Source organism: Pollicipes pollicipes, unplaced genomic scaffold (genome assembly GCF_011947565.3).
Source record: "Pollicipes pollicipes isolate AB1234 unplaced genomic scaffold, Ppol_2.1 Scaffold_1608;HRSCAF=1887_pilon_pilon_pilon, whole genome shotgun sequence".
Taxonomy (NCBI): Eukaryota; Metazoa; Arthropoda; class Thecostraca; order Pollicipedomorpha; family Pollicipedidae; genus Pollicipes; species Pollicipes pollicipes.
The window spans coordinates 31,455-58,969 of NW_023595963.1; the positions used below are offsets into that span (position 1 = coordinate 31,455).

Below are 27,515 nucleotides of genomic sequence, written 5' to 3' on the forward strand. Positions count from 1 at the left end.
TCACGCAGCCTTATCATGCACCGCGGGGCATGTGCTGCTGAACCAGTCCTGGCAAACGCAGCAGCGCCGCACATACGACGGCGGCGCGCCGGCCCCGATCTCTGCGTGATGGACTGGCTCGCGGTCACACTCTGTAAACAGCTCCGGCTCGCGGTCACACTCTGTTAACAGCTCCGGCTCGCGGTCACACTCTGTTAACAGCTCCGACTCGCGGCCACACTCTGTAAACAGCTCCGGCTCGCGGTCACACACTGTAAACAGCTCTGGTTCGCGGTCACACTCTGTTAACAGCTCCGGCTCGCGGCCACACTCTGTTAACAGCTCCGACTCGCGGCCACACTCTGTTAACAGATCCGGCTCGCGGTCACACACTGTTAACAGCTCTGGTTCGCGGTCACACTCTGTAAACAGCTCCGGTTCGCGGTCACACTCTGTTAACAGCTCCGGTTCGCGGTCACACTCCGTTAACAGCTCCGGCTCGCGGCCACACTCTGTTAACAGCTCCGGCTCGCGATTACATTCTGTAAACAGCTCCGGTTTGCGGTCACACTCTGCAAACAGCTCCGGCTCACGGTCACACTCTAAACAGCTCCAGTTCGTGGTCACACGCAGGAAACAGCTCCGGATCGGAAAAACGCTGGAAACAGACACGGCTCCGAAACACGGCAGAAACTGCTCCTGCTGGTAAATACGATGGCACACTTCCGGCGCGATACCACACGTAGCGAGCCGCTCCTGCCGGGTCACATGCTGGAAACGGCTTCGGTTTGGCATCAGTATGGAAACAGCTGTAGGCTGGTCACAAACGCTGCAAACAGCTCCAGCACGGTTAGACACTGCCGCGACAGTGGTGCCACTTTGAGGAAACTGGACACTTCAGGTATGACGATGTTTGTCACTAAATAAATGACTATTTCACTTGCACCCCCAGTCCCAGCTCCGCAGTTTCGGCATCCATGCTAAACTTAGCTAAAAAAAAGATATTGGTAATTGAAGAAAAAATTACACCTGCTTTCTGACAGTGCTTAAAATAGCACTTACGGTGGTAGTGCGTCATTCTGGTGTCATGCAGTAAAGCCATATTAGAAGACACAGTCACCTGTTTTGGTATCACTGCCCCTCAACACGGCCTGAGGATGACAGTGGGACTGTGCCACCACGAACAGGTAACACTCTAGGCGACAGCAAAGCGAGATTACCCAGCCTTTTGGCCAAATTTAGCGCTGATGCTGATTCGTGGAGGGCTGTGACTCTAAGGTGCAGCGGATCGTGACGATATGTGGCGCGATCGCGACGATGTATGACGAGCGTTGCCTGTTTGAGCCCAGTCATGCAGTCGTCAAAACACGTCTAACAATAGTGGGCACTAACTTGTAACAATCACACTTTCATAATCGTGAAAAGATCCTGCCAAAGTGTTGTGCTTCATATATATATATATATATATATATATATATATATATATATATATATATATATATGGATTTCAAATATCTACCAAAGATTTAAGGCCTGCAAGTCATTTCACTGTAGCCACAGCAATAAGCAAAATATAGCCGGTCCCACGAACTGCCTATTGATTAATCGATTGTGCGGCCATTTTGTTTACCTAGTTCTTGATTTGTAGATTGTGAATGTGATACGCGATGTACATAGCAGTCGTTAGTCAACATCACACACCTGCCACCCGGACGCTTGGCTGTTACGAACTTTCATTCAGGCCTTTCTGGCAATGCAGTCACAAGAGCGCATGCGGTATTCCATATCTAATGCATTTTGATCACTTTTCGAGGCGTGACTTTCTAGGTCGGGGGTAGTGTCATTCCTAACAGCGTCCGCTGCACTGTGCGCAGTAGGAGTCCATATGAACCGGACATGGTAAATCCCACCAGGCAGCGGCGCATCATGCCATGGTTGGCAGTTCAGCGAATTTATCCCGTAGGCAGAGCAGCCATCAAAACCGGACAGCAAGAAATAAAATGAGCTCGAGCTGTGGTACAGTGTGCGCTGGACTCGAGTTCTGGTGCTTCCCAGCAAAAAAACCCGCACTACGGGACTCAGGTGAGGATTACCTTCCGCGAAAACTCTGGTGGAGTGGTACGTCGACCATTGCCACTGAATGCTTTTGGCATACACCTGATTCGCAGTCCTGCGCTTCGCTGCACTTGAATAGCCCCTGACAAGTACATGATTCTTAAGGGCCTACAGTCCATATCCGACAGGGTTTACGAAAAAAAGAAGTTCGTGTGAAATGGGGTGAGCCAGTTTAAAGTGCGTGTGAATAATGCATGTTCATATCGTGGCCGGCGGCTCATGTTGCTTGGAATGGCTGTAAAATGTTTTCGTGAGCACAGCGTAGAAGGTATGAGTTCAAAAACTTTGACTTCCACATCATATTTGACAAGATGTGGCCGGTTTCCGTCCTTCGACGACATATACTGATATGAAGATATGAAGAGTTTCTTCATACTGATATGAAGAAACGCTCAAGGAGTAGTCTATGGCCTCCACCGTTTGACAGCACATACGGCTCTTTTGAGGTAGTTTTCATCGCGATTTTGAGAGACATTCTTGATAAAATAGAAAATGTTAGAACAACAACTTATCAAGGGCTAAAAAGCTATTCACTTAGCGATATACCTGGCCTGAATTGCCTGAACGTGCTGTCGCTGACATATCACTTTGTCGCCCCCCCCCCCCCCCTCCCCAGATGGGAGCACACCTGCGGGTCCGGACAGCGTCGCTTTCCTTCATTATTCAGGCCCAGCCGTCGGGCGCGGCGCGGCGCGGCGCCAGTTTAACTACGGGCCAGTTCTCACCCCACCCCGCGGGTGGAGCTGGTCGATAGCCGCCCACCGGTTCCAAATTCGGCCAGCCGCGGCCCGACCGGCCGGGCGGCGGCGCCGACCGTCGCGCGCCGGCGCCACCTCCCGATCAATACGCGCTCAAATTCGCCATCTTTCGGGCGGCAGTTCACAGCGATCGCTCCTTCACCGGAGGCGGTGGGTGCCTGCGCGTCGTCGGCGGCGCGTCGCGGCCAGCGCCGGCGCGCGCCGCCCGCCGGCCGGCCCCAGGCGCCTGCCGCTCCCATGTTTTCAGCCATCGACCCGACGGCTTTGGTTATTGGCTTCAAGAGGAATGAAAACGCGCCGGCCGGCCGGCCGGCCGGGCGGACGGCCGGGCGGCCCCACCACGTCATTGATCAGACCGGCGCGGCCCACCGACTCGGCCCAGCGCTCGCGCCGCTCACCCACACGCCGCTATTGATTTTTAGCCGGCAAACGGTCTTCACTCGGCGCGGGAGCACGAAAAACCGGCCGGCCGGCGGCCGGCCGCCGACGGCCGAAACGAAGACCACGGCGGCGCGGGCGCCGGCGCCGGCGTCGGCGTCGGCCGCCATTGCTCGGCGAATGGGACGGGCGAGATTGGCCGGCGCGACGGCGCGCCTCGTCGGCTCAAACCGGAGCCGGAGGCGCGGCCTGTGGAGCGCGACCGTGGCCGGCGCCGCTGCGGCCTGTGAAGCGAGACCGCGAGCGGCGCCGCTGCGGCCTGTGAAGCGAGACCGCGAGCGGCGCCGCTGCGGCCTGTGGAGCGAGACCGCGGACGGCGCCGCAGCGGCCTATGGAGCGCAACCGCGGCCGGCGCCGCTGCGGCCTGTGGAGCGAGACCGCGAGCGGCGCCGCTGCGGCCTGTGGAGCGCGACCGCGGCCGGCGCCGATGCGGCCATCACCCGCTAACAGTGGAAATCAAATGAGACGAGGGACTGGGCGCGAGCTTTCTTCTGGACAGGGGAGATGGCAGTTCAATTCATTTGGCTTGTCTGGAAGATGCTGACACTGCTGCTGCTTGGTGACACAACCCCACACGCGGTCAGACTTCAGCAATTCTGAATTACGCGCAAAGCGGTTCTGGAGTGCAAAATATACTGACGGCCGCACTCACTGCTTTCTGAAACAAAAACGCAAATGGCTTCCATTCAACCGTTGAAACCAATAAATCAAAATGTTTCCATTTCCGACAGGGGAAAGGGACTGCAATCTTGAATCGTAAGACTAGACGAACTGCAATACAACTTAATGCTCTTGCTAACTTATAATTCACATTGGGAATGACAATGATTAGACACGTGACCCAAAGTGCTCAGCTGTAACTTCTTCAGCCCCACGCGACAGCGTGCTATCGCCTCGCCCGAGTGTAGAATTCCAGCCAAGTGCGCTTTATTACCGCCGCGCTCAGGTGTACCTTTAGTCTGCAATGTAGAATTGTAACCATCATCAGCTTCAAATGCATCTCGCACCGACCGACTTCATATAGATCGCCACAGACCAGACGGCAGTTTTTGAGGTAGCCTGCGAAAGAATAAGCTCACGGATCTCAGTGAAGAGACCCAGCTTATATAGATTCTGTCCTACACTAAATATCATGCTAGAATGCCCCAAGATCACAGGTCATTCCCGTAAACATACCAACCCGTAGTTGTCTAGAAAGAAGGCAATTTTTACCCTTGTACCGAAATCCCGAGTCGTCCCACTCGCTGAAATTGAATTAGGAATGTATGGTGCTATGCGGGGCGCATCCTTCAAGAAACGGGAGCTAACAGGGCCACCGAGCCTGAAAGCAAAGGATCTCATTCGATCAGACTATCGCCCTTCAGACTTGGACGTGGGCCCGTGCGCCGCCCTCATGGGGCGCCCTACTTTACCGTGGGTCTACTACCGCTAGCCGAACGCGTGGCAGTTACACGCGCGTTGATTGGTCGTGGAGGTAGATTGTTGTACGTGGCCTCTGCAGTCGACTGAAGTGGCCCTTTGGCTCAAATTAAGCCCCTCCCCCCCCCCTCGCTATGCAGTACTCTACGGATATATGTACAAGTCATCGTATGTACAGAAAAACTACCTGCTTTATGCAGCCATCGATCGATGAACGCGCACTAAAATAGCTGAAATGAACCCCTGAGATCGTTGAATATACCTAAGGAGCATCATCACATCACTCACCCGTACTCTCGATTCCCCTCGCATTGTCTCTCTGCCGCCACCATCGTCAGCTGGCGGTCGCCTACGCCGGCAGTAGCGTCAGGCGCAGTTCGGTCTTTTCCCGAAGCTCCCTGAAGACGGGCAGCACCACGAAGGCGGGCGCGATCGGCGGCTGCTGCCCCTCCGCCGGCGACGACTGCATCAGGAACGACTGCATCGTGTAGCGGTCGCTGCCGCCGTCGCCGACCGGCAGCGGCAGCGCGTACAGGTAGGGCAGCGCGGCGCCGTCCGGGCCGCGCCGGTGGTGGCGGCGGACGTGCCGCCGCACCAGACTGCGCATGCGCGAGCTGAAGCCGCAACGCGTGCAACGATAGTTGCGGTTGAGGTAGCCGCGCAGCAGGCTAGCCGCGTACGGCAGGCGGCTGTGACCGTGCTTCTGGTGCCAGTGGCTCAGGTAGCGGTGACGCTGCGGGAAACTCAGGCGACATGGCTTGCAGCGGTACCGCCGGCCGCCGGCGGCAGCCGAGGCGTGTTTCGCGGCAAGCGCCGGCGGCTGGCTGGTGGCCGTGGCGGCGGCAGCGGCGGCAGCGCAGCGGCAGCGGCGGCGGCAGCACCGGGTGGTGGAGGCGGCGGCTCAGCGGCGGCCCCTCCCGCCAGCGGACCCACCAGGCCAGCCAGCTGGCGCGACAGCAGACTGGGCGGCAGGTCGAGCGGCGGCGCCGCGAAGGGCGAGCGCGCCGGCTCCAGCAGCGGCCCGGCCAGCTGCGGCAGAAGGCTCATGACGCGCTCCGGCGGCAGGAACGGCGGGAACGGGCCGGCGAACGGGCCGAACGGGTGCCGCAGCAGCTTCTCGCCCAGCTGGGCCGGTTTCCAGTGGCGTCTCTTCGCCCGCCGTGCCGTTGTTCTCGCCCTTCTGCTCCGGCAGCGGGTGGGCCTGCATCGCGTGCAGTCGCAGCGACAGCAGGTCAGGGAAGCAGCGGCCGCACAGGCTGCAGGTTACGCCGATGCCGGGTGCGCTCCGCGGCACCGAGCTGGACTTGGGCTTCTTCTCCTTCGGTGCGCCGTGTCACTTGCCATGTGCGACTCCAGGAGCTTGGCCGTTTTGAACTTGCCGCTGCAGACAGTGCACACCTCCAGGCCTTCCTCGTCTTGATGACGGCATCGCTTGCCTTCAGCGCCTTGTCGTCTTCCGGATCGTAGATACCATGTGTGTTTTGCTTATGGACCTTTAAAAAGTACTTACTGCACAGCTCCTTCTGACAGACATCACACTTGACGCCACCTTGAATCTGGTGGTTCTCCATATTGATTCCATGCATCTTGATCATGTGGGTCTTCATAAAGTACTTGTTACAGAGCTCTTTTTTGCAGATCTCGCAGTAGCTGCGGCTGGTGCTGGCTGGCTTTGGTCGCTCCAACTTCTTCTGGCCCTCCACCTCCAGTCGAATCCTCGCGAGAAATGCGGTCTCGTTCATTGGCGACGCTTGGATTCCGTGGGCCGCTTGCATGTGCTGCTGCAAGAAGAATTTGGCATAGAAATCTTTCTTGCAAACGCTGCAAACCGTCTCTGAGCCTTGGGGTGGGGGGCTCGAGGCTTCTCTGGAGTCCTTGTTGCTCTGAGGTTTGGAAGATGATAATGAGGTCGGCGGCTTTGGAATGATCAACTCTTCTTGGTTGTGGAACACGCCATGCTCATTCATCAAATGGGTTTGCAGGGCCTGCCTGTCGACGTTCTTGCCACACACGTGACACGCAACCGCCGCGTGTCCGCCTTTCTTGTCGTTTAGGCCTTTGATCATGCCCTGCAGCTTCTGCAGATCGTCACTGAAGTGCGCCTTCTTTTTATGGTCGGCGGACGGGGAATTCTTAGCCGGCGCGTTCCCAGGGAGCGTAGGTGGCATCGAGCCGTGGCTGTTCGGGTGTCCCGAACCGTGAAAGTAGTACCGATGCATCTGCACTAGGTAGCTGCTCTGGAAGGTCTCTGGCAGAGGTCGCACTCCTTCGGCTCGGAGTTCTCCTTCAGAGGCGCGTCCAGCAGCTTCTCCAGGGGCGGACAAGCCATGGAATCGTGCCCGCCGGACGCGCCGTTGTGCCTGTCCATCTCCGGAGGAGGCGACCCGATGGCGTGCTTCCTGTACTTGTGCACCTTCAGGAAATATTTGTTGCAAAACTCCTTCCAGCAAACGTTGCAGAACGCGTCAACATTGACGACACCAATCTCGCGGAGTTGTTCCTTGGTGAAATTCTTCGGCGACTCGCCGTTCGTCGCCAGCCTTTCCATGAGCTCATGGATCACCTTCTGGTGGTCGTGGGTTTCGCCTGTGTTCAGCTGCTGCAGCAGCGTCGGCGACACCACCGGCTCCAACAACTGCTGCGCGTCGTACGGGTCGGCGGCACCCTGGCCGGCGGCGCCTGCCTCTGGCGGAGCCCCGGGCGGCGGCCGCGGCGGTGGCGGCGGTGGCTCGCGCCCCTCCACGGAGTGCACGCGCTGCTTATGTCGACGCAGGTAGTAAGCGTCGCAGAACTCCTTCTGACAGAGCTCGCAGAAGGCGTCCGGGTGGGCTGCGCCGGCCGGCCGCACAGCCTCCGCCTCGCTCGAGGGCCTACCCGAGTCTCGAGAGTCCGCGCTTGGTGAGTGGTGAGCGCCGGGCGGCGGCGGCAGCGGCGGCGGCGGCGGCGGCGGTCCGCCCACCCCCGCCGGTGCCGGGCCGCCTCCACCGGCGCCGCCGCTCGCCGGCTCCGAATACACACCGTGCTTGTTGGCCTTGTGCGTCTTCAGGAAGTACTTGTTGCAGAACTCCTTGTTGCACAGCTCGCAGTACGCCTCAGGGTTAAAGATCTTCAGCGGCGACTCGCCTGGAGTCGGAGTCGGCGGCGCGGCGCCCGCCTGCTGCGAGAGGAACGACAGCAGGAAAGGCGGCGGCCCGTACTGCAGGAACTCGGGAGCGGGGAACTTGTCCTGAAACGATGGAGGCAGTGGCATGGCCGGCGGCAGGCTGTGCTCTGACCTGTAATTCTCCGCCTGGTGCTTGCTCTCCTGACCCCGCAGCCCGTCATGTCTCGGACCGGAGGACAGGTTCAGAGGCAGCTCCCGACCGAAGATCACGCTCTCTGCGGGCGCGTCGTCCGCCAGCGCCCTCCTCACGTGCTCCACCTCGATGTGATACTTGAACTGGACCTGGTGCGGGAACGCCTGCGGGCAGTAGGGGCAGCGGAGGGGCGGCGGCAGCTCTGCCTCGCCCGGCGGCGGCACCTCCGGTTCTGCCTCGCCGCCCGGCCCGATCTTCACCGGGTGCGACTGCTTGCGGCGCTTCTTGGCGCCGCTCAAGAGCGTCTCGCAAGACAGACGCTTCTCGGAGCCGCTGCCGTCCAGGTAGCCATCCTCTGAGCGGCTGGCCGAGCTGTCCGGGTAGCCGCGGCTCGCCTGGTCGCCCTCCTCGTCGTCATCGGGCGGCGGCGGCGAGCCAGGCCCGGCCGACATCAGCCCGCCCAGCACCGCCAGCGAAGCCATACTGGGGGCCGACTGGAACGCACGAGGCCGCGGATCAGCAGGGGCAGCTCGGTACTGTGGGCTCGGCCCGACGCCCAGGAACCAACGCAATGTTTCACCTTCCTGTGCGGTACGACAGTGCTCAAATAACTTATTGGGATTTCGGAGGACCGCAATAGTTAGTTTTATAAAAGAGATAAAGAAGATGCCAGAAAGTCGCAAGATCCTCAGCAGCGATGGTTTATGTCATGCGCACTACATGACCTATGTAGGGAATCATTTCCACTTTCTCGCTTTTCAATTATCAACTTGGTGTTGTTAAAGAATTCGCTTTCAGTGAAAGGGATTTACATCCCAAATGTCAGTTTTTAAGATTTCGCTCCTACGCTCCGAAGTCCGCGCGTAAAGCTTTGTTGACGTCACCATAGTTTCATTCACATGTCATCTTGAAGTATGGCATAAAATGTTTTTACGCGTCTAGGATAACCCGCATTGGTTCTTAGGTTATCGGAGCTGTATAATTGTTTAATGCCTCACTGTGTGTGACTGTTGGTCACTGTTGCACACTGGTCGAGACGAATTTTGAGACAAATGGCCATATTCGAGGTGCAAATGTACAATATAACTTAGCCAAATTCCATGACAACACGCAGCGTTAGTTTGCGGCAAATTGGCGCACGGTTGAGCACCAAGTCAGTATTTGGCGATACCAGTTTCAAAACCATAAGCAAAAGAGGAGCATTCCTCCAAGCAGAGTTCAAACAGCTACACTGGCCTGTGGAAACTTTTTGCGTTAGGTTCAACGCTGTGAGGCACATCAACTGCTGGAGGCCCACTCACTTGAGGAGGCAGAAATGTCACACACACGCAGCCTAACAGCCTGACCGGTGCACGAGCGGCAGCTGAACACCAGCTGAGAGCCTGCACCGTCAGGCCTGCACCTCCTGTCGGATGACACCCACCCCACACACTGAGCGCACATCCCACACTTTAGGCTAGTCGACAGTGGCCATATGTGCCGAGCGGTGACGAGTCACTTCAACTTCGCAAAGCCACTTGCACCTGTGGAACGGCGCTGGTGAAAAGAATTTCTTCACAACGACACATGTGCACAGTGGCCGCTTATCAAAAGTTGAATAGATTTCGGACTCATCACACCTGTGCGGGGATGGTTGACATGTCAAACGAACAGGAACCTCGATGCTCTATTGTTGCAGGTGTTTGGAGCGCGCGGTTGCAGTGATGCATTCTCAGCATTGTTACCAAAGCACAACTGATGACATTTGGACACCAACGGATTTTCGTCCTCACTAACTTTATGGCGCGCATGCGTGGTAGCTCTCGGCTAGCCTCGATGACTTCACCACCTTCACCATAAAAAGTTCCCTCTTGGCAATGAACAGGATGAAATCCTCGAACATCTTTTAGAACTGCTATCTGGGCATTTTAGTTATCCCTGATCGTGAGCCCACCAGGCTGGGATATCTGAGGTCAAATCATATTTTGCTCTCATCTCTACACAGTATTTCCTATGTCCGCACAGCGTAGGTGGTTCAGGTCAGGACAGCTACCACGTCGCACGCTCACTCCACTCCATAAGGGTGAAGGTTTTGAGGAGCACCAGACAGGAAGATGTATCACGTAGAAGACTGTCCGGCACAGACGGCTTTTTCATATAAGCAATGCACTGAAGACACTCAAAGCCCCGGTCAATCATGGAAGATCGACGCTGGCAGCTATTGCGTTTATGCCACAGAATAGTTCGCGACTCGTTTCCCTGAACGTGATGAAGCGCGCTCGCTACAAGATTGCGAAGGTCAGGCATGCACGCAGGCTCTCCAAACGCGTTGGTTGGTCCGCTGCCGCTGCGCATATTGCATATGGAGTCTTTTCATTCAGCTGGTTCGGAGAAACGACTCCAATTGGCTGACGACATCTGCAGCCAGTGGTAGAGTCGAGCGTTGGGGCCGTTCTCCCCCTAATAAGAGGAGCACTAAGCGACCATTGCACAATAAGCGGTTCAGTAGTTACAATAGTCCGAACAGCATAGCTCATCTGGTAATTCGCAAGATAGTTACTTGAGCTTAAAGGTAAATCAATAGCTATCGCCATCGATCACTGATCACTGTATGCAGTGAGTTCGCATCACGGTCAGATTTGTACTCGATTAAGCTCTACATGAAAGACGTCTTTCCTGACTCAACATATTTGGTGTACTAATCAAGATGGGAATCCTACCTACTTTTCAACTCATGACTTAAATCAATTGTTGTTTTAAGCAAACTGGCATGACGATTCTGACTCTGATCTTCATTTAAGCATGAATTCATGGCCAGGATCGTGAATCGATTCAAATTATTCGAATCAAAGCTGATATTTCTAAACGCAAGAACGTATAACAACGACATCAGGATTTCAGATATTGGTGACATCCAATGTCTCAGCTGTCATCAATTTTAGAACATCTCAATACTGTGCATTTAGCAAACGCTCTTAAGTAATCTGCCGAATGGCCAGAAGACCCGTTGAGCTGTTCCCAGACAGTCTAACTAATTAGACGGGAGTGCGCTGCAATGGTCGCCCAGTGCTCCGCGTCTTGTTGGGGTAGAACGGCGGCGAACGTTCGGCTGTTGGGGTAGAACGGCGCGACGTTCGGCTGGTTGGGGTAGAACGGCGCGACGTTCGGCTCGTACCCACTGGCTATCACTGACTACCAATCTACCACTAACTGGCTGTAGTGGCCAGAGTAGCGCTCATCGGCCATGGCACGGCCGGGGTTTGAACCCGGACCCACCACGTGGGGAACAGAAGGCGCTACCGCTCGGGTCGTTATGCTCGTTTCAACACCCTCCCCCGTGCGAGACGGTTTCTCGTCGTTGGAGTAAATAAGGCGGTCGCTGTAATTAAGAATATGAATGTGGCGGGGTACACCGATATCTAGATGCATATGTTTCGCTGCCGATTTGCAATTCAACCGGAAAAACTAATCGGCTTTCAGAAATATTGCCGATGGTTTTTTAATAATAAATAAATAAATGAATATATATATGATATATATATATATATATATATATATATTATTAGATATTACTAAATACATCTCTGTCCTCCACCATAATGCTATGTACCAAGCCCAGTCATATTAAATGTAGGCACCAGGTGAGATTGGCAACCGTGTGACGTATACCACTAAACCACTCAGGGTAACTGTTTTAAAGTTGCTTTCAGCTGTAATTAGAGAATACACTTAAAATCAAACGGTTCTTAATTCTGCAGCTTTTTCTGCTGCCTACAACCACGTCATCGATGTTCCATGCATTCGTCCGGGAGAAATGAGCTTGGCCCTTCCCTCCCCCCCCCCCCTAGTGGGAAACGTTATGGAGATGCTTTAGATATTGGGGTGATTTTTAGTGGTCTTCTTCTCCATTCATGGCATATCATGACAACCAATTTTTCATTTCACGTGATCATTTCACCACATATGCAAACATTTCAGTGTTTGATTACACAAATGCCGTCATTAATATCATGGAAAATGAGATGAAACGCTCTGGAAGTCTAGTTTGGTTCCATGGCTATATTAGCAATAAGTTCCTTCCTCGCATAAGCCTGCTATATTGTTTTGAACTTGACACTCCGAAAGTGCCCAAAATCTCCACCACAATGTGGAGCGCGTCCCTTGGTATCGCATCTTGCCTAACTTCACAACTTTGTCCGAACGAGTGCAATGTAAAGGGACAATTCCTTATAAATAAAAGCATGCTATTAAGCAGGAAAGTGAGCTAATTTCTCGACAATAGCCAATAACAACTTTTTGATCGGTCCCTTAAAATCTTCGGGGGGCATAATCAACACACACCATCATAATCTGCCTGTGATCGGTCATTGCTGCGACAAGGAGGGAACTGTTCTGTCGCAGCGAAATGACCACTTCGGATACTTGTGACGCCCAACTTGGAAGCGAGGTCAGCTCAGACCATAAGCTCTCTGAGAGACCGGGTGCAATGACCTCGGAGTGGATTTGCCATCATAACGCCATCAAGAAGTGAATTTGCCATCATAACGCCCTCAAGAAGCGGCCGTGTACACAAATCCTCTGAGACGATCCCTCGCTGTTGCTGCCAACCTCTCCATACATTTGGTGTCTACCCGGTGTGAACAGCTGAACAGCGCAGCATGCACGGCCCGTCCCGTGCCAGCCCCTGGGTTCGCTCCGTCCGACGGCAGCTGTGAAATTACCGATCATCTATTAATTCATCGGGGGCGGTACGCCAGCTGGGCCATCTTCACCTACACGCTGTGTGCCGTCGAATAACGCCTGAGGGGGGCAGCCGGAGCATACACAGGTACGGTGTCGTGCAGACCCGGACTGCGACGGTGATGGCACTGATGGATACCTATTTTTAAGTTGCAGATAAATCGGGCAATTACTGTATCTATATATAGTTAGCGAGAGAGAGAGTATATAGAGAGATATAGAGAGAGAGAGAGAGAGAGTGTGAGGAAGAACATCAACCAACGTTCAGAACACTGTCCCACTGATAAGAGAGCCAGGTCCGCCAGTTTCACCCCACTGGTCTGGTTTGACTCGCTGAAAGCCGCTGGGTGCTGATCGTCAGTGACGTTCATTCCGGCGCAGTTTCAGGGCGAGCAATCCGACGTCACTTCTCTCTTGGCTCCAGCATGTCCAGCATGTTGAAAGCTGGCAGCCCTGTCCGGTGAAGGCGAGAAGAACGCCAGTCCGGAAGCGCGAAAGGCTTGGTATGTATATGTGCATCATAGCTGTACAACAACGTTTAATAAGCCATCGAAATGAGCACCGTCCCAAATCTAGATCTCTGCCATATAGGCAAGGTGCAGAAATGCTACTCATAATGTAGCACATAATGGATAAGGATGTAGCACATAAATCGATAGGCTATATGCAATGGTTGCGCCAAAAACCGCGGGGAGGGCGTCGGGAAATCCCGGACCCAGTGGTCACTGAAGCCTTCTGTGCAGACCCGACGCGTGGCGCCGGGTCCCGCCGCTGAAGTCACCATCCCGCCGCAGCCATTCCAAGCGAGTAGCAGCCATACCCAGCCAGCAGAAAATAGCGCCCCGCCACACGGCGCTCCGGGTCCGCTCGTCTGAAATCCGCCGCTCCCCAGCGCGAGTTAAATATAAACCGTATGTTTGCCGGCGCCGGCCCGAAGGTTTAAAGGATGTTAAACTTGAATAGGCCCGGTAAACAGAGCAGGAAGAGGGGTGCGGGTGCGGGGAGCGACGTGACAAAACACATGGCATCGAGGTGGCGCGCCGACTGCGGTGCGCAGAAGCCCTGCACAGCGCGCCGCCGCGCCGTGCCACCCGTCCCGCGTGGGGTCGCCAGCTGCCCTGCGCGCCGGTGACACTGGTTGGATCGCAGTGACATGATCGCTCCAGACTCTGGCTGCTCGTCACGTTTTTACAAGAGCGGTTGGTGTTGTCCAGGTGTGGCCTCCGTGTAGGCGTGGGCACTTGCGAAAAACTCTGCACGGTTTTTCCACTGATGTATTCTGGATGGATGCTATGCTTTTCAGTTCATGAATAGAGCCATGATGTTCATGTCGTAAGGGAAGAAGCCACTTAAACTCGGTTGTGAAATGGGCTGCAAGGACAAGCGATGCAACAAAGTAAGTTGAACGTTAAGATGGAGCGAAAGGCCAACTAAAGTAACTTAAAAGAGGTTCAGATCACTCTAGCGTTTTTCGTCCCCTTTGAGAACGGGATATACACCATGCGCCTAAAAGGTTCCTTTTCAATCCAGCCAATGCAGAACATAGATATATTCGAACATTTCCATTGTTTTCCTCGGCAACCTTAGCATGTCTGCAGTCTGCATGTCTGACACTCTGGACAGTCCGCAGGTCAGTCTGACGCACTCTGGACAGTCTGCTGCCAGTCTGACGCCCTCTAGGCGTCTGTAGGTCGGTCTGTACAGCTGCCAAGATGTAGTGAGTCGGATGTAGGCGTCTGCGAGTGTGTACTGGGGACAACAGTCATCAGAACATACATGAAACAGTGAGAGTGATAGTTATTTTTGCGAAATTATCATCGCCAACTTTTGTCCACCGCTGAGTATAAGGATGACCGTATCGATCAAGGAAACTGTAGAATGCAGTTGGATTTAGAAATGCTTTGTGCGTGCATTAACATGCTTAAGTACGTTTTGGCGTCCCATGGCAATTGGCTGCCTTGCTGGCATCGTGTCTGTGACCGGTTGATGTGGCGATGAACTTGCTGAGAATTCTGATTTGTTTTCAGTTTAATACGCAGTTTATACATGAAACTGCTATCCACTGCATACATCTCTTCTCATTGCTGTGGAAATATCTGTATACACTCTATAATGTGGTGTACTGAGCTGCGTACATTGTCCTGGTAAATCTAGTCGTCCCAAAACTACAATTATTACCTTTCCCATGGTCATGCCACTTGTCTGATCTATGCGATGTTTTAGGCTGTGCTCCCAAATTTATCTCATGCCTGCACAGTGCTCCTTCCAACACATACAACGTAGGTTTGTAAAAAAAAACTGGCCCACAAGAGCTTAGCGTGCCGGGGCCATGACCTGGCAAAAAAGCTTGCATGTCTCCGCTGGTCAAAAGGTGCGAAGCCGATAAGCTGTTGATATCCGGATTTCCACTTCAAGATTTTGCCATGGGGGCCTTTTGAACTTTGTACTATTTCTGATGATGGTTCAGTATCGCATTCCTTTTTGTAACGACCCTCTGCTATCCGAGCTTTTTTCCTGTGGCGACCACATGCTTGCTTCCTAACGCTTCACATCATGTGCACCTCATGAGGATCGCGTTTCTCTGTGTTGCAGCTTACTTTAACAGGCCAGGCTGTAGATCTGAGGTGTCATCTGACCTGTGTCACCTTCATCTGGAGCGGTGCGGTCCGGCTTGGGCTGACCATCCTAGTGCCACGCTTTTGTCGCCAGCTATCTGCACCAAAAATTCGAATTCCCGTGCAATTTCGGCAAGTCACAACATTCCTTTAAATTTGTGCCGCTGTTGGTTAAAAAACCTATGCAAGTAAGTTGTTTCGTCGAAAGTGAGTTTTCCATAGTATTTCCATATGGCCACACTCATACCAGGGCCAAGAAGTCGTGAACTAATACTAAACCGGAAACATAACGGTATTCAGTGACGTCAGATCATAAGTGAAGCAGCACAGGGCTGACTGGCAAAGATCGCCACAAAACCAGGCTAGGCTCTGACGTTAAGGGGGTGAACCACGCCGCATTCAGTGCCAGAAGATAAAGCATAACGTTGGTGACGACGACGCTAGAGTACGAACCAAAACGAAGATCCTACACCAAACAATACACGCCACGAGGTGGGCAAAAACGGTGTCTTTATCGTCAGTTGTCGGAATACAATGGATCAAGCACCAGAACGTGGCATCAAAGCGGAGCTACGGCTGAAGTCTGGCCGGCACCGCGACAGGGACCCAACCAACCCTGAACGGCGACTCCTCCAGAGCTGACCCGCCCGCGCGGGGCGACCCCGCCCCGGCCTCCCTGGGACGGCGACTCTTCCAGAGCTGACCCGACGCCGCGGGGGCGACCCCACCCCGGCCTCCCTGGGACGGCGACTCCTCCAGAGCTGACCAGCCCGCCGCGGGGGCGACCCCACCCCGGCCTCCCTGGGACGGCGACTCCTCCAGAGCTGACCCGACGCCGCAGGGGCGACCCCACCCCGGCCTCCCTGGGACGGCGACTCTTCCAGAGCTGACCCGCCGCCGCAGGGGCGACCCCACCCCGGCCTCCCTGGACGGCGGCTCTTCCAGAGCTGACCCGCCGCCGCGGGGCGACCCCGCCCCGGCCTCCCTGGGACGGCGACTCCTCCAGAGCTGACCACCGCCGCGGGGGCGACCCCACCCCGGCCTCCCTGGGACGGCGACTCCTCCAGAGCTGACCCGACGCCGCGGGGGCGACCCCGTCCCGGCCTCCCTGGGACGGCGACTCCTCCAGAGCTGACCCGACGCCGCGGGGGCGACCCCCCCGGCCTCCCTGGGACGGCGACTCTTCCAGAGCTGACCCGACGCCGCGGGGGCGACCCCGTCCCGGCCTCCCTGGGACGGCGACTCTTCCAGAGCTGACCCGACGCCGGGGGCGACCCCACCCCGGCCTCCCTGGGACGGCGGCTCTTCCAGAGCTGACCCGACGCCGCGGGGGCGACCCCGTCCCGGCCTCCCTGGGACGGCGACTCTTCCAGAGCTGACCCGACGCCGCGGGGGCGACCCCGTCCCGGCCTCCCTGGGACGGCGACTTCCAGAGCTGACCCGACGCCGCGGGGGCGACCCCCCCCGGTCGCTGGGACGGCGGCTTCCAGAGCTGCCCGACGCCGCGGGGCGACCCCACCCCGGTCGCTCTGGGACGGCGACTCGGTCACCTGTCGAGAGCTGAGTCTGCAGCAGCTGAGTCTCCAGAGCTGAGTCTGCAGCAGCTGAGCCTGCGGAGCTGAGCCTGCAGCAGCCCCGCAGCACCGACCACACGCCAGCCGCAACTGATGCCGCCGTCTAGCCGGCGCTGTCGCTCTTCTGGCAGCTCGCGGCTCCCAGACGTCATTAAAGTTGAAGCCCACGAGGCTTTTTACCGCAAGGTCCAGGCCTCCTACCCGCCGCAACCATCAGCAAATGAAGCCAATACGCCCGGCGAATGATTTCCAGCCGCCTTCTCGCTCTCTCTCAATGTCGCGGCCTGAGGGAATCTGTCGTGGTCGCCGCCTGCTGCGTCACCAATGACGCAGCTGCGCAGCACGCAAGCCATTTCTGTAATGAGCCAGCTGAGACGAGCGCTGCTTGGAGCTGACAGCAATACCCACCAGTTGTTAACCACTCTTCCGCGAAGACCTGGCGGGTGTCACGCACTCTATCGCTGGCGTTAAACATCAGTACGTGAACGACTGCTCTGAAAACCAGCGGGACATGCTGACTGAAACTGACCCGGTAGACCTTTTCCATATACAGGACAGATTGTCCACACCCGAACAGAACGGCTGTTCAGCGGAAATGGCGCTGCTCGGAAGCCCGTCCGGGCTGTTTCTGCCGGTTCGAACGTATTCGGTCCAGCTGTACTGATCAGAGCTGCCTGCGCAACGTGCAGCGGGCGCTCGGACGCGTTCAGCTCGTGCCAGGAGAGCTCGCGCACCCCAAACGCGCTCTTCCCGCCAGCCGCCCACCTTGGATTGTTTGGTTGGTCGCTTAGCGATGCCTCGTTGAGATTAAGCTATTAGCGTCGGTTTTACGACCAGCTGCAAAAATACGCGTGGATAATTGTAGGCCGCGGAACATGCCCATCGCGCCGAGAGCGGATGAGGACCGCCTGGCGCGCCCCCGACCTAAGGTCATGAAGCGACCGGGTGGCCTGCCGATGCAGGAGCTGCACCCCGACAACACCCGCTCGGCGTCTCCAACGGCAGCAAGTGCCGCACAGTCAACGCCGGTTTCAGCAACTATTTGACCCACGTCAGCCTCGGTGATTGCGCAATTTTCGACGGCATTCGGTGACACACCTCAGTGACCCCGACGGCGCGCTATCACAACAAAGCGCTGCCGCTCTGTTGGAGACCACTCCGACACTACTGACACCCATTCAGCGTTATCAATTTGCTGATGGCATTGCAAGCACTGAGCCGGGCAGCAATGCGCTGAACGGCTTCCGTCCCACGCGTCTGGTACCGAGAAGCCACAATGTGGTAATGCTGCTGCTACAAGTTATGACTTTTTCGGAACGAACTGATTCATCTTTCCGAACAGTTCGCATGGCCAGCATAGCAATCACTTTTGACCATCGGCCCGACCAGCGTTAAGAGCATGTGTCTCACGATGCTGAACATGTAATGTTTCGTTATTAACTGTATTGGCACTGATTAAGGATCACATGGTTTAGTGCATAGGCGATTTGAACGTGGGCCATGTAAGACTTTGTGCAGTCATCAGTGCGTGAGCGGAAGCCCATGAAATGTAATTAAAATTGTTGTCGAACGACGTTCAGTGTTTTAGTGAGACCATCATTTGCCGCCCCCCTTTCCAAGAAAAACCACGGATGGAGAAACAACACGATAAACGCGTGGTCTAGACTCAACCTTATCGCGTGTGCGATGTTGTGTAGTAAGGTAGCGCACAGGGAAAGGACAGACCCCCCCCCCCCCCAAATCTCGAGTCGCTGCTTCGATTTCCCCTAAAAAAGAGATGATTGATTCATCATATTGTAGGCTACATATCTAAATAAGTCATTACGAGGACCGTAAGTACAAATTTGCTCTTATTATTTATTTTATGGCTATTTATATATAATTTATGTCTGCCTTTATATAACTGTCATACAAATGCTGCGGTTCAATGGTTCGTGTGTCCTGCTGTACAAGTTGTACGGAGTTTTTTAAAGAAATTCTGAGTGGGGAGGAGCCCCAACCATACGTCGACCCCAAACATGGATTCACCTGGCAACGATATCTGACGGTGCAAGAACTGGGTTATATCGTGGTTAGAACACCTGAAAGGGTGTGCGTGTGTGCGGGGGGGGGGGTCATATCTGGTCAGTGGAAGGCATTTTTGAAGAGTTTGGGACCATAGACTCCAGACGAGTTTAGGTCTTAAGAAGAACATGGCTGTGAACTGCACCGAATGATCTTCAAAGTGTCTATTTCAGCTCAAATTGTCATATCAATGTGAAACACCCCCTTTAAATTATTCGAATCCCTTTCTCGTTGCCCTCATAACTACTACAACTGCCCCAATTTCTTTAATATGTAGCACAAACGTATTTCGTGTTAGAGACTTGGGCTCAACGCATTATATTAGTTGTTAGCTAACTGTTGTCCGTTTTAGCCACGCATCCTGCTGACGTGCGCCAGACGCAGATAATTAGATGGTCATATTTTTCTGGACTTTGCACGCCTCATGGCCATTGGGATGGGACTATTCACATAACGTTTCTATACCGTCATGCATGCATCAGTGGCCTTGAAAAGGTCTGCGCGAAATAGTCGCGCAAGCTCGCGTTCGTCAAGCTCAGAAACAAGAGGGGTTGGAGTCTGAAAAGGCATGGCTGTGAATTACGTGCCGCTACAAAACATATTCCAGACCTCGATGTGTGCGGACGTGCTCCGTTGCGGCGAGTGCGACGCATCTCACCTGGATTGAACAAAACGCAGTGATCTCGGTAAGGTTTGTATTAAGAGTCTAATCACAAATATTTTCGGGTAAACAACTCGCCAAATCTAACGTAACTTAACCAAACCAGTCCACTGGGGGTTCAGAGGGGAGGTGGAGCAAGTCAAGGATCTCGTAGCTGATGCATCTGGAAAAGGAAAGGACCTATTTAAACGCGGTTCAGCTTCACTGAAAGGTGAAACTCTGAAACTGAAACGGTAAAACTCTGAGCCTCGTGAAATGGTAAAGGATCTGGAGGCTGCTATCCATGAGACGGAGCAATACTCCCGTAAGTCTTGTCTCATTCTGAGTGGAGGTGGCATCCCTGAGCCAAAGGCAGATGAGGCCGCTGAGGAGACCAGAACTGTTGCCCTCAAGGTCATAAAATAAAAATCAGGGTAGACGTGGGGGTGGTGTCGTGGCGTGCCACCGGTAGAAAAATCACATTGCATGATCTTCGAAATGACAATCTCAGTTCAAACCCCCACACAGATGTGGAACACGTCCTTAGAACTTTCATGGAACAGCTTGACAGATACAGGAATTCTGGGGTCAGAAAAACATCAGTTGTTCATGGGGACTGGGTGGTCCAAAATCATTGGAAACTTTCCCATTACATCCCGCAGATGGTCAGAGGTACTGACGAGGAGTTTCGCGAAAGATGGCGCGAGAGGTGTGTCGGCGCATGCGCGTGGCTGCGCCAGTTGGGTGTAGCATCACATCCACCAATATGGACGTCATCCCAGTGAAGGTCTGCTTAACTGCATAATCTTCAGAAACGTATTTAAAAGAACGGAATGATTGCACTTGTTTGTAAAATGTTTGTAAAATTTCACGATAATCACCAGTCAACTTTTACATCTCTGCTTATGCCGCTTTTGGTATGATGCCACATTGAAGCCTCAAGATACCACCCTCAACATCTCCCACAGCGTTACAGAACTCTCAGTAATTCCCATCCCGGAAAGGTCTTTGTCAAATGTTTCAGTCTGATAGATCTTAGTTCACACCTTATACAAACAAGTTCTATTAAGCCATAAACGGGCAAAATGGCAGTTATGATCACGTTAACACGCACATCGACGGGCAGACGGTAAATTTCAGCAATTTTCCCTATATACATCAAAACCTAGATCTGCCCAGACCAAAGTTCGTCTTCCAGAGTCCGCCGATGTAGGGGCGTCATATAGTTTCAAGAACCTGTGATAAGTCGTTCAGAAATGGCGAAGGAAAAAAAACATGGGGGGGGGGGGGCAGAATCTCTCCCTCTTGCGCGCATCAGCATTAAACCACACATGTGTGTTATGAACAGTTTTGACATGGTTAGGCGGCTTATGTACCATGACTGGTGATCTTTGCTGCATGCACTGCAGTTGCAGTCAACAAAAATTTGTTGGTTTGTAACGTTTGGTTTCAGCAGTAGCATCAAGCTTTACCTCCTGCGAACATTGCAGCGAATAGTTTAAAATGATCCATATCGTTCCTATTTTGATTGGAAAGTCATAATTGTGTGGCATATTGGCCACGTCAGTACGCTACACTGGTTCACATGTACTAGTTCGCATTCACGTAACTAGTTCACATGTCAGGAGATATATTTTCTTTCCTTTTACTTTTGCCCGCATGCCATTAATGCATTTCTAGCGACAAGAGAAGCACTTTTGAGGAGCAAGGGACAAGACCTCGTGAGCTAGCTAGCTAGAGGCAGGATGAGCAGGAAGCGCTTGCCACAAGAGGAGCACAGTCAGACATATTAGTCGATTACGGATTCACCACCGATCGGGTAGCATCACGTTAAAAAGTCCCACCAAAGCACGGATTAAGACAGGGCCGGATTTGAAAATTGCCCAGCCAACAAGGGTTGATTAGACTGAAAACCAAGGCAGTTTAACTTCTTAACAATGGTTACTTGCCATGATGAATGAAGACACTAGTTCAGAAAAATTTAAATCAACGAAATACATTAGGTTCAATGCTAAGTCACGCCAGGATTAGAGTTCACATAATTCATCCACACATTTCCCGCGGAGAGTTTCCAATGAACAGGGAGCACTGTCAGACTCGTACCAACATAAGAACGTTGAATACAAAAAGCAGCTGAAAGCCTTCATTGCTCGTCCCAACATATATTTCTCTATATGGTCTGGTTTTCACTCCTCTCGCCTCTTGACTAGCAAAGTCGACTTCGATTAGCGCGCGGCAGTCGACACTCTTCGCTGCTCTGCACAATTTAAAATGACAGGGCGACTCGTGTCGGCCCGAACGATCATTCCACAGGAAAATACACTCAAAATATTTGCCACAATTTTTTATAGCTGGCGCGGGATAATCTGATTCCTGCCCTATTCAGCGGTACGAATGGCGGACCAGTACTGCAGAGGGGCTCGGAAAAAGGAAGACGTAATGTCATTAACTCGCTTGCGGCAGATCTCGGCAGATGATGCAAAACTTGTGGGACAGGGTTGCTCGTACCGCACCACGCGCATTGGCCTGAGCCGGGCCGGCGTTCTTCCTCCCGTCACTCGCCGATTCAGATAATATACCGTTTGGGTGTTTACCACCAACGGTTTTCCTGTCATAAACAGCGAAGAGGCAAGATTTTTTAAATTGAGTCACGGTAAAAACCAGCAAAAAGACATTACTTCCGGTACCGCACTTATGGCCGCCTTTGATTAAAGCGACTGTTCCACATTTCTATCGGATTTTGAACTGAAACAGCCATCTTGAAGATCGCTCGGTGCATTTTACAACCAGCCCTTCTTAAGACCTAAGCCTCCCTAGTTTCTAAGCTACATGCCCGCAAAGATGTTCAGGCCATTTCGTGTGGACTATTTCAAGGCCACCCCGACTTTCATGACGCCATATCATTCAAATCCTGCCAGTCCATTGGCCATGCGGTGATCAAGATCAAGAACAAATTGTTGTCGAACCGTTCATATCTGGCGTTCCTGAGCAGGATTTCCAAATACACTGGCTGCTAGTTGGCTCTAACTCAAATTGGTGCAAGATACAACGGGGCATTCAAACATTGACGCATTGAGAAGCATATTTCTGAACACAAAAATTGTGTTGACTAGAGCAGCTTTTCCCACTTGAAAGCATACCAGTAGTTATAATTCAGATCATCTCATGATATCTGATGTTTGTTTCAACATCTTAAAATATAGAACGTTCGCTCTACATATGTACTCGTGTCCGTGCCAGTACCAGCAGTATAGCCAGAGGGCGCGTGAGTCGCATTCCGGGAGCCCGTAAAAACGTTACAGGGCAACGATATAACTTTTGGCCTCTTTGCTTAAGTTTAACATTGTCATCACATGTTGATTACTTATCGTTCTGTTCAGAACCGTCCTACGCAATGATCTATTCAGGACCGTCCTAACTTTGATCCTCAATCTCGCCAGTTACCGAAGAAGGTGGCTGTCATCTTGCATGATGTCAACTAGCATCACTTTTGCGACCCATTATTCTATAGCTCCATACATCACCACTCAAAAAATTCGCGATGGTATGGTATATGGTACGAAGTTATACCAGAATGGCGAATTACGGTGTAACATTATGGTACGGTGTTGATGGCTTAAATCCACCATTAAGTGTTAAGACTGTGGTCAGACGAGATGGCATTTATTGTTTCATTGGACAACGTTTTAGAATCGATTACACATGTCAGTGCTGAAACGCAATGCACAAAAGAAATGGATCACGATGAAACCAAGGCTACTAGAGAGATGAAAGCAGATTTATGGCACACAGTAACAAGCATACCAGTCTTATAAAAGTCGTTTGGGGTGAGTAATTATTAACATTGGTTAGTTTCGTCTTAAGTAGTTTCTTTCCAGTCATAAATTAAGACACACAATGGTGCAGCATACAAGTTTAATTTTCCGTAAAAACGTGTGGGAAAACACCGTGCGAGCGAGCAAAAGCTAAGTGTATGTGGACCGTGGATTTTGGTATCGGTGAAATTCAAGGTTGCAGCAACTGTTTGTGTTCCAGACGAGATAAGTACCCGACATCATTTAGAAAATAAAGCAAGCCAAGTACCAAAAATAGACATGAATAATGATATTCTGGAGGCAAGAACATGATTGTTTGCTGTCACTAGCAGCGGGCGGAGGTTTTCTTCTCAATGGTGACAAATTCGCAGTGGGCTGGGCTCTGCCGCCATTAGGTAAACCCACACAAGTTGGTCCACAGCACATTGCTGAGATCTGTGCAAGCTATGAACCTCGCTAACGGGTTTAGTCTGAGCATATTATTGTGGTATAAGAGCACGAGCAGCAGCAGGAGCAGGCGCGCAACGCCAGCTGCGCGACTGCTCATGGATCTTATTCTCCCTCCCCCCCCCCCCCGACTGTCAAAAAGGTCTGCTGGTAAGTGGCCGGGCAGGGTCAACTTGGCACGTGCAGTTTAGGAGCTCTGGCCGACTGAAGAATAACGGACAGCTAGCAACTGGTCAGACCCGTGCAGCCATGCGGAAGTGATTTACATACAGCACGAACAACTAGCGGGTGTCCTGTCCCGCAAATAAATTTCAGATGAAAATTTACCACATAAACTGGATCGAGTTGCTTCGGTTGGATCGGCAAAATTTGTCCGCAAACTCTTGGGAGAACGACTTATTGTTCCTCTTCGGTAAACATTTTACAACATTTTCAGGATTCTTCCTCAATAACAAGAAATAGGAAATCATGTTATGATTTCTAATTCCATAAATCATTTCTACATCACTAAAATATCTGTGACATCATAAATGTAAAACAATGCTACAAAATGTGAGTACCATAACATTATTTGTACTCCTAGTAATAACCAAAATTCAAAACAAGCAACATAGAGCGAGCGAACCTGGTGAAAAAGCAAACACGCGAACCAATCCAATCAAACAGGTTCAGATGACTGATAGTCGATGGGTCAATGGGTGCTTTGGGTTTTCTCACATCAAAAAGGTTGTTTTACGTATTAAACCACTACATCTTCAGGGTGGCATAACCGGAAGGTAAATCGTCTTATACCATACAGCCTTGTCAGTAAATAACATGAGAAATATAGGTCAACCATTCTCACCCAGCTCAGTAAGCAGCGAGCATACACCCACGTACGAATTTTTAAGCAAATCCTCTCCTTGAGGAAAGTGTGAATTTGCTAGAAATTAAAACGCACTTAGCGGGAGATATCTTTTTGACCACTGGTGAACCACACGTTCAGACGTTTCCATTTACAAACGGCACACACATGCACGGCCAACACTTCCCAGAACCCAGCCTAGGGCGGCGCTGAAATGCCAGCCGCTGCGACCAGACAAATAACCGTTTACCCACTCACAAAAATACACGCTATATGACGCGTCCGTCAGGCACAGCGCGAGCTGCTCGGTAAAGACATGCTGTTCAAAAGCAAACGATAAAGACATGTTGTTCAAAAGCAAACGGTAAAGACATGCTGTTCAAAAGCAAACGGTAAAGACATGCTGCTCAAAAGCAAACTACGTGCCAGAATGTGAATTGCGAAGCGTCTTTACCATGTACATCGAAATAAATTGGGTGCATTTTACTATGGCCATTATTATACTGCCTCTCGATAGCTCTGTTTACCTCACACTGAACTTGACACAGATCTCAATGCACTCAGTTTGAAACGACACTTGGCAAAAAACACTCAATTATTTCGAAGCGATAACCAAAAGGAATACCGGCCACAATCCTTGGTTCTTAACACCACGAAAATAAGAAGACCTCAGAAGATGCCAGAGGTTTTCCAAAATAAACCTTAGATTCACATCACACGCGATGGTTGAAGTGCCTTTAGCTTGGTTTGAACATTTTTTTGCGTGACATCTTGGGTCTTAAGAACCATATTTGACGCAGCTTGCCACGGGGGGGGGGGGGGAACTTGTCGACGTCGTGGATAAGGTTGGCGACAAAAATGTTCACTTTCACGTGACGCTTGGTGCCAGAAATGCTTTTGACCGGTGGTGTTGGTGACGGGCACGCCAAAATATTACAGCGCGCATTCCGCAACCTTACATGAGCAATTGTAACACATTTTATCCCACAACACCAGTAAGCCTCGACGTAAATACCCTTTACCGTACCCTGCAGTCCCTTGGTGTCTTTCTTAAGATCCATCCCATCCCGCGACAAAAAATATCCCATCGTTTTCAATTGGTTGCTCACCTTGGTGACCGGCCGACGACAAATCAGTGTATTTGCTATAGTCCGGCCGGTCGGCCGATGCGCTGTTTTTACCAGCCTACTCCCAGTGTCCCAAACTAGACAGCGACAAATACCGTGAAAGATCTAGATAGTGGCAGGTAGCAATTAAATGGCAGGTGGCAATTTAGTGTCAGGTTGGGCTGAAAAAGACGAGACGGTTGACTCAAGAAGAGACACAATACTACGATGAGCGTTGTCCCAAAGCTTTTAAATTCGTAGGTGAAAATTAGCTTCGATTGAGCTAAATCACAATATGATTTCATGCAACGGACATATGTTTCGCAAACCGCGCGAAAAAGCTCCTTTCATTTTTGCACTCTTAAGAACCGCATCAGTTTCAGTAGGAGTGAAACTGACCCTACAACCCTTCTACTAAACGGACAAGAGATCCACATCAGTTTCAAGGCGGCTTAAACGGACCCTGCAGCTCCGCTTCCTCCCTCGACCATCGGCCTCAATCATAAAGTTAATAAAAAATTAAGCACCGCAAAATCAAAAGCACAGCTGTGCGTATGCGGCCCCTCTGTGGACTGCGATTCAAGTCAAGTTGCCACCTGTCGAGGGTTAACGAAACATCTTCGGCTAATCTACAAGAAGGCATTGTGTACCTTACAGTATACTAGCTCTGTCTTGCATCTTTTGTTGTACAGCAACATTTAGATCGAATATTCTATAGTGTCATCTTTCCAAACCCATGTACATGACCGAAATGCTTCGGCTCGCTTTAAAAACGAAGTTGTCACTGTGCAGAAACATAACTTGTAATTCTCCAAGCTAATATAGATTTCATCGCTAAAAAATCAGCAAAAATTGGATAGTTGCATTGTTGCACTCAGACAACTAAGTTGTGGCCTTATTGTGAGCCATCTCTCATGTGGATATCGGGAAGTTGTAAAACGGTGCTAAACATGTCTCTAATCACTCCTTTGAAATCGACATTTAGCAAAATCAAATGCAACTTATCTTCACTCCACAAAAGAGCAAACAACACAAGTCCGCATCCGCCAACACCGGATATGACTTCCGCAAACATTGCACTGTGAACTCACCATGCGTTGTCAGCGCCGCTGCCTTTCACCGCCCGGCGTCATGGGCACGACTGTGACGGTGCTGATCGAAATCCAACACCCGCGGAAAAAATGGTACTCCGCGCCGCGCCGCAGGCCCCGCCCCTGAACTCCTGCCGGCGTCGGCGGCGGCGCGCGAGCGTCGGCGGCGCGCGACCGCCCCACACTCCCGGGCCCGGCCGCCCCACCCCACGGCCGCCACGGCGCGCCCCGAGCCCGCCTATTGATTGGTCGCTGCCGGCCGGCGCTGCAAACACGGATAAAAATTCAATTTTACAGCGCCACCGTACGGTGAATAATTGAGGAATGCGCATGCGCGGCGCGCCGGCCCGACCCCACGAGTATTGGAAATGTCGATTTCTCGGCGGCCCGACGGCAGCGGCGGCGCAGGCGACGTCTCGTCAGCCGACGAACCCTTTACAAAAACAACGCCAATATTGAACGCTTGGACCGGGCCGGCCGCGCGGAGGGAAATAAATTGGTGCGGCCAGAGCCCCGCGGAAAATGGTCGGAGATGGGACAGAGCTGCGGCGCTGGAGATGGGAAGGACTGCTGCGCTAGAGATTGGAGATGGAGG

General features: G+C 52.5%; 1 pseudogene; it reads right to left on the bottom strand.

Moving 5' to 3' along the window:
- On the bottom strand, positions 1-27,035 carry LOC119095374 (uncharacterized; annotated as a pseudogene).
- Between the last annotated feature and the right edge of the window lie 480 nt (positions 27,036-27,515).